The sequence below is a fragment of the Hyaena hyaena genome, unplaced genomic scaffold (genome assembly GCF_003009895.1).
Source record: "Hyaena hyaena isolate Hyena2069 unplaced genomic scaffold, ASM300989v1 scaffold_992, whole genome shotgun sequence".
NCBI lineage: Eukaryota > Metazoa > Chordata > Mammalia > Carnivora > Hyaenidae > Hyaena > Hyaena hyaena.
Genome location: NW_024081625.1, coordinates 40,883 through 55,836, shown reverse-complemented (window position 1 = coordinate 55,836; position 14,954 = coordinate 40,883). Strand labels below are relative to the sequence as shown.

At 42.7% G+C, this 14,954-nt stretch overlaps 1 protein-coding gene across 1 annotated transcript in view; it reads right to left on the bottom strand.

Annotated features, from left to right (window-relative positions):
- Positions 1-722: 722 nt before the first annotated feature.
- The window catches only part of CHAMP1 (chromosome alignment maintaining phosphoprotein 1), a 30,751-nt gene continuing 16,519 nt past the window's right edge, over positions 723-14,954 (bottom strand). Inside the window, exon 3 of the transcript XR_005526305.1 lies at positions 723-1,009. The gene's annotated coding sequence lies outside the window, so the exon portion shown is untranslated. The remainder of the gene's footprint in view (positions 1,010-14,954) is intronic.

The window sequence follows — 14,954 nt, the reverse complement described above, 5'->3', positions numbered from 1 at the left end:
CCAAGCACCCCACAGCTACGTAATAATTTTAGTAATTATATTTAAACATGGACATAGCAAAGCAGAGCATTAACTTTCAGTATTTTAATGGCTCTGTCTTGCTAGTAAATTATAAACACCAACTGACTGAAGTAATTCCTCAAATCTTACATGAAGTAGATACCTTAAAGAGTCTCACATCTTTGGAAATAAGTTTTCACTTGCTTGATAACAGTATTACCAAGTAATCGTCTCCCACTTAATGAGTCACATGAGAGTGAAACACTTGGGGAGGGTGAGGTAGCTCATGGGGCAACAGGTTCTTTACAACAAATCTCAGGAAGGCTAGTGGGTCATGTGGCCCCAGGGACTAAGGAAAGGTAGTCATGGGCCAACCACAGTCCTGCTATGCAGAGGATCTCGGATGGAGAAGGGCATGAATTTCTTCACATTAGTCCATGAGAAAGGATTTTTTATTTCCATCTGTATGATTGAATTCTCATGTTTGAGTCTATTTTCTTAACTCAGATGAAAGAGAGGTAATTATACTTTAGGCAGATTTGTTTTCTGTTCTATTCTTCCTGTCTTTAAGAACATGTCAGAGATTAAAGTGGAGAATTTAAGTGGATATTTGACCTATTTGATCTGTGTTAATTACTACCAAAAAAGAAAAAAATGAGAGAACATAAGTTTATTTTCAGAATGGTAGTAAGCGTCAAGAGGGTTGTTTTGTTTTTGTCCCCTGCCCCCCCAAGCAAATGAGCCTACTTAAATCCACCAGGTAAACCAGGTAAACCTTTAGCAAGGTTTAATGATAGTCATTGTTACATGAAAATTCAGTTTAAACCCTTACTTTAAAAATTTTGTCACTTCAGTGAAGTTTAGAAAAATGCTGTCTTCTCGGTGTGAGTTTCTATTAAGCTGCATTTTGGAGGCTTTCGACTTCTAAGTGTTTATCCTTCTTTGTATCAAAAGCATGTTTGTCTTGTAACATTTTAAATTTCTCCCCAAGTTCTTCACTGTTACACATCTAAAAGAAAAATAATTACATAAGTAACTTTGTATGACCAAAGGGATAAAAGATGTCTTGGCAAGTTTAAACACAAGCAGTCTACCCCATAGAGGAATGGCATTTTTCAATGATAATAGCGTTTTTAGTGGAATAATTTAGATTACTGTCATAGTAGAAAAATCAAGGTGCCAAACTGAGAGCCTTGTGCCTACATATAATTACCCCACTTAATACATGCATGAAGTAGCCACTGACTACATCACTGGGACCATATATTTTTTTAATGTTTATTTTTGAGAGACAGAGACAGAGTACGAACAAGGAAGAGGCAGAGAGAGAGGGAGACACAGAATCTGAAGCAGGCTCCAGGCTCTGAGCTGTCAGCACAGAGCCTGATGCAGGGATCGAACCCACGATCTGCGAGTTCATGACCTGAGCCGAAGTCAGACGCTTAACTGACTGAGACACCCAGGTGTCCCAGGACCATACTTCTCTGAACCAAAAAGTGGAGCAATTGATTTGACCAAGGATTTCTTGTGCTGGTCTGGGGTGTGAGAGCCAGTGTAGGAGATGCTGTTTGGATATGAAACTGCTGGCCTTTCTTAAATATCTTAACAGATGATAGAAACCATGATATTCAGACTCAGGCCTTACTATGGACTAAACTTTGTCCCTACAGGGTTCACATGTTGAACTCCTAACTGCCCCCCCCCCAACAGTGTGACTATATCTGGAGTAAAGAAGTAATCAGTGTTAAATGAGGTCATAAGTATGGGGCCCTGATCTGATAGGATTAGTGTCCTTGTAAGAGGAAACATCAAAAGGTGCCCATGTGTAAGCCAGGAAGGCCTCACCAAGAACCAAAACAGCTAATGCCTTGATCTTGAACTTCCAGCCTCCAGAACTCTGAGAAATAAATGTCTGTGGCTAAACCTGCCCATTTGTGGTATTTTGTTATGGTGGCTGGAGCTGACTGAGACAGGCCTGTCCCAGGAAACATAAGGGCTGAGAGTGTACAGGACATTAGGAAGGAAACCAATGGTGACTCCCCTCTCCTGGATCATTCCAGTAAGATTTGGTCATCCTATGTTAGGAAGAAAACTCCCTCAGGCAAAATTGCCATATCAAAATATAAAATGGAAATATCCTCACACTCACATTCAGCATTTGAACTCCTAACACTACGCCTTACAAACAGACTGACGCAATACAGACAGTAAGCATGCTAGCTGCCCCTGTGCCTCTGCCCACTGCTCATCAGCAGCCATGGCAGAATTCAAACACTGAAATGTCCACAGTGTGTTACAAAGTTACAAGTGTGGGATGTGCTGTAACTACTTCCTACACATATAGAATGTATGTGCTAGAAAACATCTGGAAAGATGTGTACCAATATGTAAGTATACGGTCAATTAATCTACAACAAAGGAAGCAAGAATACACAATGGGGAAAGGATAGTCTCCTCAGTAAATGGTGCTGGGTCCTGGACAGCTGCAGGCAGAAGAAAGAAGCTGGACCACTTTTCTACATCACAAACCAAACCAAACTCCAAATGGATTAAAGACCTAAAAGTGAGACCCGAAACTATAAAACTCCTCAAAGAAATAGTAAGCAGTAATCTCATGGATTACTCCGCGTTAGCAACATATTTGTGGATACATCTCCTCGGGCAAGGGAAGCAAAAACAAAAAAACTATTTGGACTACACCAAAATGAAAATCTTTGGTACAGCAAAGGAAACCACTAACAAAACAAGCCGCCTGCAGAATGGGAGAAGATATTTGCAAATGACATATTTGAAAAGGGGTTAGTATCCAAAATATATAAAGACTATATAAATCATTACTGAAAAAAAATAACCTGATGAATAAACAGGCAGAAGACCTGAGTATATATTTTCCCAAAGACCCAATGGTCTACAGACACGTGAAAAGGTGCTCAACATCACTAATCATCAGAGAAGTGCAAGTTAAAACCACAGTGAGAGATCACCTCATCCTATTTGGAATTCCTAGTTTCAGAGATGAGATAACAAGCATGGGCAAGGATGTGGAGAAAAGGGAAGCTCATGCACTGCTGGTGGGAGTGTAAACCGGTGCAGCCACTGTGGAAAATGGTACAAAAGTTCCTTAAAAAAATAAAAATGGAAATACCATATAACTCATTAATTCCACTGGTGGGTATTTTCCCAAAGAAAATGAAAACACTAATTTGGAAAGGTATATGCACCACTATGTTTATTGCAGCATTATTTACAATAGCTAAGATATGGAAGCAGCTCGTGTGTTCACCGATAGATGAGTGGATAAAGAAGGTGCAGTTTTGTATATACAATGGAGTATTACTCTAGTCACAAAAAATCTTGTCACTTGTGAGAACATGGATGGACATAGAGGGTGTTATGCTAAGTGAAGTAAGACAGAGAAAAAGTAATACAAATGATTTCACTCTTACGTGGAATCTTCAAAACAAAACAAACAGAAACAGACTCATAAATACAGAGAACAAACAGGTGGTTACCAGAGTGGCGGGGGGCGGGGGGGGGGAAGGGCAAAAAGGGTGAGGGAGATTAAGAGGTACAAACACAAAACATACTTAAGCTGTTAGGAAAAACACAGGAACTATTCCACAATTTAATAGCATTTGGAGGTAGGATTAAGATGATTTTTAGTTCTCTAATTTCTAAATAATGACTATATACAAAGAGATTTTCATTGCTTCTCATTACTAATGAATTCAAAACTTATTATTATCAAAACTATACAAGTGCCTGAAACAATATGCCTAAAATTAGGAATTTGGAAAGTTCTTTCCCCAGGGATCTTTGTTAGTCTGCTGCCAAGTTTCTTATTGAAGGACACTGGCGAAAACCACACCTAGGAATTTCCATTCAATTTCTTTTTCTGTTTTTATTATTTGCTTAAGTTCAAGTAGAAACTGTATTAGTACTGTTTTTAACATTCTCTTTAATATGTGTGTTTTAACACCATTTACCTTGAAATGCAGCATGATGAATTTCCTTCTGCTAGAAATACTTTGTCTATGATACTCATTGACCTTATATTTTACAAAGAACCACTTTATCATTCTCTCTTTGTGCTACTTTTCCCTCTTGAGCAGTAACTTAACCAGTTTCTTAGGCTGTAAGTAAAACATATTTTATCATTGCCAGAATCCAGTGTTTGTCATTATATGAGGTTAAGGTTTTTTAAATCATGCCCTTTCTCTTTGAAATTCTGTGTAATATTTACCAGCAAAAATACACACACACACACGCACACACACGTGTGTGTATGTGTATAATTGTGTGTACATATATAATAATTTACGGCCTTACCTTATGGAAATTTTTTCAGGTTTTTGACAGCTGCCCAATGTTGTCCAAATCAAGAAAATAGATCTTTAGGATTATGTTGTCAGGCATGTGAATTAACAAATTTTTTCCTGACACGGATTCAAAGAATAATCCAATAATACTTCTTTCCCAAACACATTCTGTATCTGCCCTAAACATCAGCGCAAGAGAGACAGAGACAGATAGACACAGGCAGAGACAGACCAGGTTATAATAGGCCAACTCAGTCCCACACACTCTTAAAAAGTCACTTGATTTTACCTGTGCTTCTCCACAGAGGGTATCCTTATCTTTCTAATAAAGCCATATTCCCACTGAAAAAATGGTCATCATCAAGGAATTCCCATGCTGCTCAAGTGAAATAACAGTATCTCACATTTATGATGCTCTTCACATTTGTCTGACAACAGCCCTTTGAAGAGGCAGTGTTATCACACCCAAAGGGAGGTTCATACATTCCTTCATCACATTCTCTCTGAGCACCTCTGTGTGGCAGGCATAAGCAGTGAACACAGCAGACCAATCACTGCAGTCTCAGGGCTCATACCCTTCCTTAAACATAAAAGGAGCTGAAACTCCTAAAAGGTAGGGTCTTCCTCAAGTGTCCCAAGTCATAAGTGTCAGAACCAGGTTGTCTAGATCAGGAATCCTTCACCTGAAATCCACTGGTGAGTGCTGATGTGACACTGTTGCTCTTGTGATCATCCATGGCCCTTAAATTAATCTCCCTGATATTATGAATAAGCAAGATCATATTCTTTCTTTCTGTGGAATGGTCTATATTGTTTGTCAGCTCCTCAAAGGAACAACTTTTAAAAAGGTACAAGTGTCATACATTAGGCTCTTTGTAATCCAGCACTAAATTGGTTTCACCATTATCTTGCCATAAATACAAAATGGAGTGATTCAATATTCTAGGCAAAAACTATCACCTTAAGTAACAGATAATAATATGTATTCTCTCTCCACTGCCAAGTAGGCATGTGATCCCTATTGCCTTCTTTCTTCTGAACAGAGCCCCTGGCAGCCTGCTTCCTTCTGACCAGTGCAGCCCCCAGATGTGGCCAGTCTGCTCCCCGCCTGCACCTGCTGGCTGTCACCGGTCAGGTGGTGGACACATGATGTCAGCGAGTGCAGGGAGGCCACAGACCTACCCCATCCTCCTGTATGTGGCCAAAGAGGCCCAAGGGATAGTCAGCCTTTGCACAGAGCCAATATGCAGAGGTGGGAAGATCCCGGGCTCCTGACCACAGTGATAGAACTGCCCACCTCCTGTGGACTTCTCTTAGGTGATAGGGGGGGTGTCCTTTGTTTAAGCAGTTTGAGTGACTGTGTCTATTGCTTGCACACAAATATGATCCTGAATGAAAGGTTCGGTTTTGTTTCAATGTGTGAGAAAGCTTTCATTAACCCCGAGGAAATCCACTGTTTGCACCACAGTAAGTGTGATACCCCACCCCCAGCAGCTCCTGGGGGGGACTTGTCAGAAATGCACATTCTCAAGTGCTACATAAGAACTACTGATGATTGTGGGCTCAGCTCTTATCCTCCAGGTGGTTCTGAGCCTTGAGAAACCCTCTTCACCCCACTATGCTGCCTATCAGACCCAGAGGCCACAGCAGTGCACAGCCATTACCTCCATTTACAAATGACTATGAAGAGAAACCCCAAAGGCTCAAGGTTCTAATGTACAACCAACTGATAGGTTGCAATGTGATAAAGGTATGGTTCCTCTTGAAACTTTTGCTAATTAATCAAGCAATATTTAGGAAACTGTAAAGTCCTCCAGGTTTTCCTAACACCTATCATTTCCATTTAATACACATTTCAGTAACCCTCTTGTGCTGCTTTTAAGAGGTGAATTACAGGGTCTACCCTCTAGGAATGAGAGACGGGACTGCATCTTCTCCCTTCCATACCACAGACAGAAATCCTCACCTGCCAAGAGCACCCTTACACCCTACACACCTACTTTATTCCTTCAGTGAAGATACACTTGTCTGGGTGTGTACGCTGTGCCGGGGACAGATGCCGCATGCTCAGGTTACAAAGCATGAGACTTTTGCTGATAATGAGCTCTCTGTTTGCCAGGAAAATCCGAATACGGTTATAGTTCACTGGCGTAAGGGCTGAAATAAGGTGTGGACAAGGAAATGTATTTTTTAATCAATCATCTTCTCCCCTGGGGCGCCTGGGGGGCTCAGTCGGTTGAGCGTCCGACTTCGGCTCAGGTCATGATCTCGTGGTTCGTGGGTTCGAGCCCCGTGTTGGGCTCTGTGCTGACAGCTAGCTCAGAGCCTGGAGCCTGTTTCAGATTCTGTGTCTCCCTCTCTCTCTGACCCTCCCCTGCTCACACTGTCTCTCTCTCTCTCTCAGAAATAAATAAAACATTAAAAAAAAATGAAACAAAAAAATCATCTTCTCCCCAAGTATACTGGTCTATTTGGGATCCCTTGCTCCTGGCAACAGGAAGCTAGAGCTTAACACCATGACCCTGACTCAAGGCGAGGCACAATCAGGCCGTCCAGGGCAGCAGCCTGTGGCGGTGGTGATAATGGCACCCAGTGGGAGGGCAGTGGTGTTTCCCCAGGGGCCCAGCATGTGCTCACTGCACTTACCCTATTGGTTCTGAGCCGTTCTCCAGGCTTCAAGTTCATTCTCTGGGCTACTTGAGACCCTTCTAATAATTTCCCTTTTATGCTTAAGTCAACTAAGATTGGTTTCTGTTGCTTAAAGCCAAAAACTCCGAAGGAAAACTGACAAACAGGGAGGGAGTTAGAGGCAACAGTAACACAGGCAAAGCTGAGGAAAGAAGTTACACTGGCCTGAACAGAAATACCATTAATATCCAGGAATAAGAATCTGGCAGCCCATACCCTGTGATGGAAAGTGGCTAATCACCGGGGTACCTGGGTGGCTCATTTGGTTAAGCATATGACTTTGGCTCAGGTCATGATCTCATGGCTCATGAGTTCGAGTCCCACATCAGGCTCTGTGCTAAAAGCTCAGAGCCTGGAGCCTGCTTCAGATTCTGTGTCTCCCTCTCTCTCTCTGCTTCTCCCCTGTTCATACTAGTCTCTCTTTCTCTCTCAAAAATAAAGAAAACTTCAAAAGAAATTTTTAAAGAAAGGAAAGTGGCTAATCACCTGTGGTTACCTGGAATCAACTATCCATTGTGGGTTTGTTCAGGTTCGTCCAGGTTTGTTCCATTGCGATCACCACGGAACAATGTGAAAGGCAAAAGCAATGCAAGACTGTAGTGTCGAGTGGGGATTTCTAACAGTCCTGAATTGCAAACAAAACAGCAAACAAAATATCTAAATTCTTAAAACATAAGGCCTGAGAGTTGCAATGCAAGTGGTACAACGGGGTTGAAACAGCCACTTATATGACAGTTGGAACACGGAAAGAATGGCCTCTGAACCAGAACGGAGGTATTTAGGAGTCTTTGACGGGCTCACCAACACCCAAACCCCACTGTTGCTCCCATGCCCTCCCCTCCACAAGGAAGCAGATCTTACGTTCCTCCCCACACCACCGTTTTCACACCTGAAGTAGCCAATAACAAAGCTGATACCGGAAACACTTGGTTTCCATACAAAAAGAACACAGCCATTTACTAATTCACATCAGCCAAAATGAGGGTAACAAATAGAATAGAATAGATTCTGAGTGTAGGAGTCCAGAGAAGGAAGAAAATAATACTAAGTTGGGCTGAATTTATGGATAGTGTGTTGGTTTAAACAAAGGAGAAGTTCTAGTTGTTTGCTTAACTGTTTACTAGGAGCCTAAACTCAGTGGTGGCCCAGTGAAGTTGAGATACCAAAAATTCCCATCACACTTAAAGTGGGCTCTGGAGTGGGCTGGAGGATAGCCCCAAGAGATGTACACGTCTTAGTCTTTGGAGTCTAAGAAGGTAACCGTATATGGGGAGAAAAACGGTCTTTGTACACATGATTAAATTCGGGATCTGAGAGGGGGAGATTCACCTGGGCTGTGTAGGTGGGGGAGGCAGGGAAAGAGTTTACACCCAGGTATACAGAGGAGGTGATGTGCAGATGCTGTTACAAGCCAAGGAAGCCCTCAGCCCCCATCAGCTGGCAGAGGCCAGGATGAGATTGTCCCCAGGAGCCTCCAGTGGGAACAAGCCCTGCTTATACTGATTGTGGGTTCCAACCTCTAGAACTGTAAAAGAATACATTTCTCTGCTTTTAAGATACTAAACTCTGGTCATTTGTCATGACAGCCATAGGCAACTAATACAGGCACCCTGGCTTATATGGGAAAGGAAGACCCAGGAGTCTAGTGGCAAGCCGGTAAGCTGACCATAGCAGGCAGAAGGGCCAGTGTAGCTATCACAATGGCCCTGCCCCAGATAATTCTGGGGGTGACTGATTACCAAGTGCCTAGGGCTGAAAAGGATAAACTGCCCACTAGATTCCTCCTTGGTTTGCATAGTTAAAACCTTTGTCAGATCATGTGAATATAGGCCTGACTTGAGCAACTCTGAGAGAGACATGTCCCTTCAACCAATTTCTAGACTAGAATAATTTCACAGACTAGAGGTCCTCCCCCAGCCAGGAGGATAGCTACACTCCAAGTACCTAGTGAGAACTTACACATTTGTTATGGGACTTATCTTTCTGTAGGCATTTACTGCAGATTGGCACAGATCCACAAGCTTGACTCTGTTGGCAAGGCTGTGTCTCTGTTGGAAAGATGCAGGGGCCAGTATGCTGCAGGAACCCAGGTCACTGACATCTTGTGAGCAACTATGGAGTTGACTGTCTCAAGTAGAGGACACAAAGGGCCAGCATGAGTGTCACCAGTTGGGGTCAGCTTAGGGATGGCACTGCTGTGAACCGGAGTAATGTGAGATGACCTGTGCCTTGGGAGCATCTTTCCTGCTGCTTTCTGTGTCCCACACACATATGCTGCCTCCACCATCACTTCTTTGTGTCCTTGTTTCCTACTGAGGTGCCTCTCCCTTAAATCCTCACTTGTTCCAGAGTACAGCAGCTTGAGCCCCATGCAGACCTTCTAATCCCACAAGGCTCCCAGGCTCCATCTGCACCTAAAGATGTGAGCTACCTGCTATGGACCACTCTCCCCAGTGCCCAGACCTTCTTGGGAAACTCACTCTTCATTTAAGAATCAACTCATTGTTGGGCCACCTAGGTGGCTCAGCCATTTAAGCATCCAACTTTGGCTCAGGTCATGATCTTGAAGTTTTCCAGTTCCAGCCCTGCATCAGGCTCTGTGCTGACAGCTCAGCCTGGAGCCTGTTTCAGATTCTATTTTTCTGTCTGTCTGTCTGTCTCTCTCTCTCCCCTCTCCCACTTGTGCACTCACTCTCACTCTCTCTCAAAAATAAATAAACATTTAAAAAAAGAAAAGGAGGGGCGCCTGGGTGGCTTAGTCGGTTAAGCGTCCGACTTTCGCTTAGGTCATGATCTCACGGTTCGTGGGTTCGAGCCCCGCATCGGGCTCTGTACTGACTGCCAGCTCAGAGCCTGGAGCCTGTTTCAGCCTGTGACTCCCTCTCTCTGACCCTCCCCTGCTCACGCTATCTCTCTCTCTCTCCTAAAAATAAATAAAACATTAAAAAAAANGGGCTCTGTGCTGACTGCCAGCTCAGAGCCTGGAGCCTGTTTCAGTCTGTGACTCCCTCTCTCTCTGGCCCTCCCCTGCTCACTCTCTCTCTCTAGAAATAAATAAAAAAAAAAAAATTAAAAAAAAAAGAAAAGGAATCAACTCAGTGTCTCTTCACCCCCTCATAGCACTAGTTTTCTATTACCACTCCCCTCTGCCTTTGAACACCACAGAAGCAAGCTACTTTATTCATTTCATATTCTAGAGCCTAACACAGGTTCTGACACAGAGTAGGCACTTTTAAATGAGTGAACAAATCAATGCACCCTTCATTGGTTCCACTGTGGGACACTCTCAGGATAGAACAAGAAGAGAATCTGACCATGCGGCCCATGGAGGACCCCAGTCGGCTCCCAGACAGGAGGTCCCGTGGCTGCTCTGCAGCTCTCCTGGGGGCTGCTGCACACCATAGCCAGCCTGTACAAGTTCAGCCAAGTGGGACAGCCCTGGGTGCCCTCATATCAATGAGCCAGTGCCAAGAACAAGGGCTTTCTTTAAAGAGGAAGGAAGGAACAGCCACGATGCCTGAGGCAACTTGAAAATGCCACATGCACCCTGTGTTCCCTCCATTGCAGGCCATACTTGCCCTGCTGCAGCTTGTTCAGCAGGAAATCTGTATGGGTGCTCCTCACCTCTCCTGGGAGGGTCGTTTCTTGTTGCAGCATGACTTTCAGATAACCTGCCCAAAGCAGCAGACATACACATTCTGGGATAGGTGTTGCCCACCATGGGGGCCAGTCAGTGGTCGTCTGTTATATTAGCCTGACAAAGACCTAAACAGAGAAAGTACAATGTCCCTCTGTGAACCGGAAAGAGCAGCATATTGGCAACTGCTGAAGCTGATATGGGTCCATTTTATTACTCTCCTTCTGTGAATGTTTAAAATTTTCAGTAATAAAATGTTAAAAAGAAAATTCATCTCAGATGGGGATTTTTTTTCCAGTTGGTTCATATGTTGACAGATGAAAGAATGCCTTGTCCTATTCCAGTTTTCATTTTTATGGGTCTAATTGCTGAGACTGTGTTGATGTATGAGGGAGCAGAGATAATGTTCAAATTATCTATAATCACAAATTACTTCTAAGGGTTTACCATCTGAGAATTCTCTCAGTCTTACTGAAAGCAAAGAAAGGATTTGTTATTCAATCAGTAGACTCATTAATTTTCTGTTCTGGAAGCAGATCTAGAAGGTTTTACCAGGACTTATCAAATAACTACTAGTCACACCTGCTATTCTTTCATTCTTAGAAGTAAACAGTTTGATCTAGTCAAGAAAACTTGTGGTGGAGGAAATTCAAGGCAGTAATTTCAATACATGTTTGCCAGTACAATATTTTTACAAAGAGTTTACCAAAGCCTCAGATTGCAGATTTAATTAATGCAATTTATGGAAAATAGCCACCATGTAACCTCTGCCAATTAGTCTGTATTTTTAGACCAATGAGTCAAATCAGGCTTATTTTCTCAGAAAAGTATAGCTTCCCTTCCTTCCTTCCTTCCTTCCTTCCTTCCTTCCTTCCTTCCTTCCTTCCTTCCTTCCTCCCTCCCTCCCTTCCTTCCTTCCTTCCTTCTCTCTCTCTCTCTCTGTCTCTCTCTCTCTCTTTCTTTCTTTCTTTCATTTATTTTGAGAGAGTGAGCAAGTAGGGGAGGCAGAGAGAGGAAGAGACAGAGAGAATCCCAAGCAGATTTCATGCTGTCGGCACAGAACTGGACACAGGGTTCCAACTCATGTTCCCATGAGATAATGACATGAGCTGAAATTAAGAGTCAGATGCTTAACTTACTGAATCACCCAGATGCCCCAATAGTTTTGAATAACCTCAACACCCAACATGGGGCTTGAAACCACAACCCAGGGATAAAGAGTTGTATGCTCCACTGACGGAGCCAGCCAGGTGCCCCATAACTTTGTTTTCAGTTAAAATACATGTGAAATTTATGTCTCAAAAATGAGGACCAATTTATACAAAGGAATCAGGAACACATCTTGTTAAGAGATTACTAAATACAGTAAAGTCAAGATTAGACTTATATAGAACTGGCAGTCTGTTTCTTACTGCCTACAGTAATGCAATATAATGTATGTGTAGCTAATTTATGAGTTAATGAAGTAGAGAATATGATAATGGGAATTATATTTCCTCAGTAAATAGCAGTACATGAGTATATAAAACTTTAGTATTGGGCTTTAGGAATAGCTAATTTATTTAAAAACTAATCAATAAATCCTTTAATTTTTGTTCTATACTACTACCAGACATTTTACATGTATTTAATAGTCAAATATATACTGCTAAAATCCATTCTGCCCGGCAACTAGCCTATAAGTTTATTTTTTAATCAATAGCAAGCAGAAATATTTAATTGGATAAAGAATCACTGGAATTGGGAAATATACTTGATAAAAACAGATTTTTAACTGTTTGCTATTTCAGCCCGCCTTTACTAAAAAAACCTGCTGTTCCCCAAATTCTCCTTTCGGAACCAGTTCATTTGCTCATTTTGTACTCATAACCTGATTAAATCTAAAACACATTCATTTTGTTTTCTAGCCTTTTGGAAATCATACTGTGACCTCAAGCTCACACCCTTCTCTGGCCAGATTCCTGAACGGTCTCTCAAATCTTCTCCTCTGTGTCCTTGAACTCATCTTAGGAAGCAGTATTATCATTCAGGTGTGTTACAAACAAACCATGTGCTGTGCCAAAGACTGGCTGACCCATAAGGGAAATAGATCTTACACCACGTCTTGTTGCGCCAAATTACTGGTTCTTTTTGCCATTTGTTCATTCACCCCAACCCTTAAATGCCATCCCTCCTCCAGGTTACTACTTAAGAAATAATAAAGGGAAATCTACACTCCTTCAACATGAGAAATGTTCAGAAAGGTGTGTAGTCTCATGATACTTTCTGCTTGCCTTGAATTCTGTCGAGTAAATCCCACCCATTTGGAGTGGAAGAGGCTGAGTGAGGCCATCTTTCTGCCCAGCCTCCCTTCTGTGCTTCTTCTCTAGCAAGGGAACATGGCTTTACTAATGACAGGCAGCTCCACAGATGAAACATGGGCAGTAGAGTTTCCCACTAAGAACATTCATGATTTTTTAACCACAGACTTCAAGTACTGACTTGGGCTCAAATCACAAACCATGAGATCATGACCTGAGCTGAAATCAATGGTCTGACACTTAACAGACTGACCACCTAGGTGCCCCTCAGGGACCCTAATTTAAAGAACTGAACTCCTTTGGCTTTTTCTCTGCTTGTTTAGATATTGTTTTAAAACTAAAATTACATGATAGGACATTCCTGCTTTACTATAAATGTGATTCATAATACACACAGCGACTTCCTCCTAATCCTGTGTTCCCCAGCAGCTCCAGGAGGTAGGCTGGCTGGGCTCTGGGTTAGCCTGAGTGCTTAAAGTTCATGGTGTATAATGCTGGTTCTCAACTGTGAGACTCTGGAGAACACCGAAGCCTATGCTCTATACCCGTATCTCACTGGCCCAAGAACCAGTAGTTTCTAAAGCTTTCCAGGTGATTTTTTTTCTTTTTAATATTAAAAAAATTTTTTTTAACATTTATTCATTTTGAGAGAGTCAGACAGACAGATAGACAGAGCATGAGCAGGGAGGGGCAGAGAGAGAGGGAGGCAGAGAATCTGAAGCAGGCTCCAGGCTCTGAGCTGTCAGCACAGAGACTAATATGGGGCTCAAACTCACGAACTGCAAGATCATGACCTGAGCCAAAGATGGATGCTTAACCAACTGAGCCACCCAGGTGCCCTATAAAGCTTTCCAGGTGAGTTTAATGTGAAGCCAGCATCAAAAATAACTGATAGGTAGCACGGTGTCCATGGGAAAATACTGGGTAGCAAAGGATGCCTAATCTTCTACTCATCAACCAATATATGAGAAAATGCTACATTCCAGGACTTTGACATGCAAATCTCTGCCCTCAAGAGAAGGGGGAAATGCTCCAGTAAAAGTCAGCAACAATAGGTGTCTGGGAGCCATAAAAAAAGGTGTCTTGCCCAGCCTGGAAGCAGGAAAGGCTTCCTTGATGAGGAAGTGGTACCTGGGCTGACTTTCAAGCAGGACCCAATGCTTCACTTACATGGTGACAGCATTAAGGGTGTGTGTGAGAAATCTGATGTCTTGCCCACTAGAGCTATGACATCAGGTATGACACCAGGGTGGGAATCCACCATGGATATTTTCATGGTGGTTACATATTGGCTATTCGTATGTAATTCAGATGCTTGATAGAATGGAATCCCCAAAAGCCCTCAATACCTTGCCAAGAAGAGGTAAGCCATAAAATCGTACTCTTTCAATATTACGTTCCCTACCAGTGGTGAAAATTCTTGTTTGCACAGTTCAATTACGGCATGAGTAACAATGGCATCTAACATTTACACTAAGTGCTCTGCGCACTTTACGCTAATTCCATAATAACCTTATGTGGTGAGTCTTACAAGTCTACTCCATTTTGCATATGAGGTTAACAATTCACTCAAGCTCACATGCAGGCATGCACACACATATACACACAGTAAGTGATGGAGGCAGGTACAAACGTAGTTCTGTCTGAATTCACAGCCCAAGCTTCAACCACTATGCTCATTATCCTCAGCAGGAGAGTAAGTGTGTGCTTATCATTAAAGCTGTAATGTCCAACTAAGTAGGTCCTTAGCTTTGCCAGTGCCTTACCTCAGTTTTGATGATTGTCAGGTGGTGGAAGTCCTTGCATGGAGAGGCAGCAGCCTGGCTTCCAGTCTCATACATACTGTAAGGCAGGAGAGAGGTCATGGGCTCCTTTTGCAGTTCCACAACCACAAAGAGTATCCAAGGTCAGGCTGGTTTCTACGCTCATCACTCCTGCTTTTTTTTCACCAGCAAGAATGGATGACCTTCACTCAGGTACCCTGTTCCAAGCAAAGTGCCCTCTGCCTCC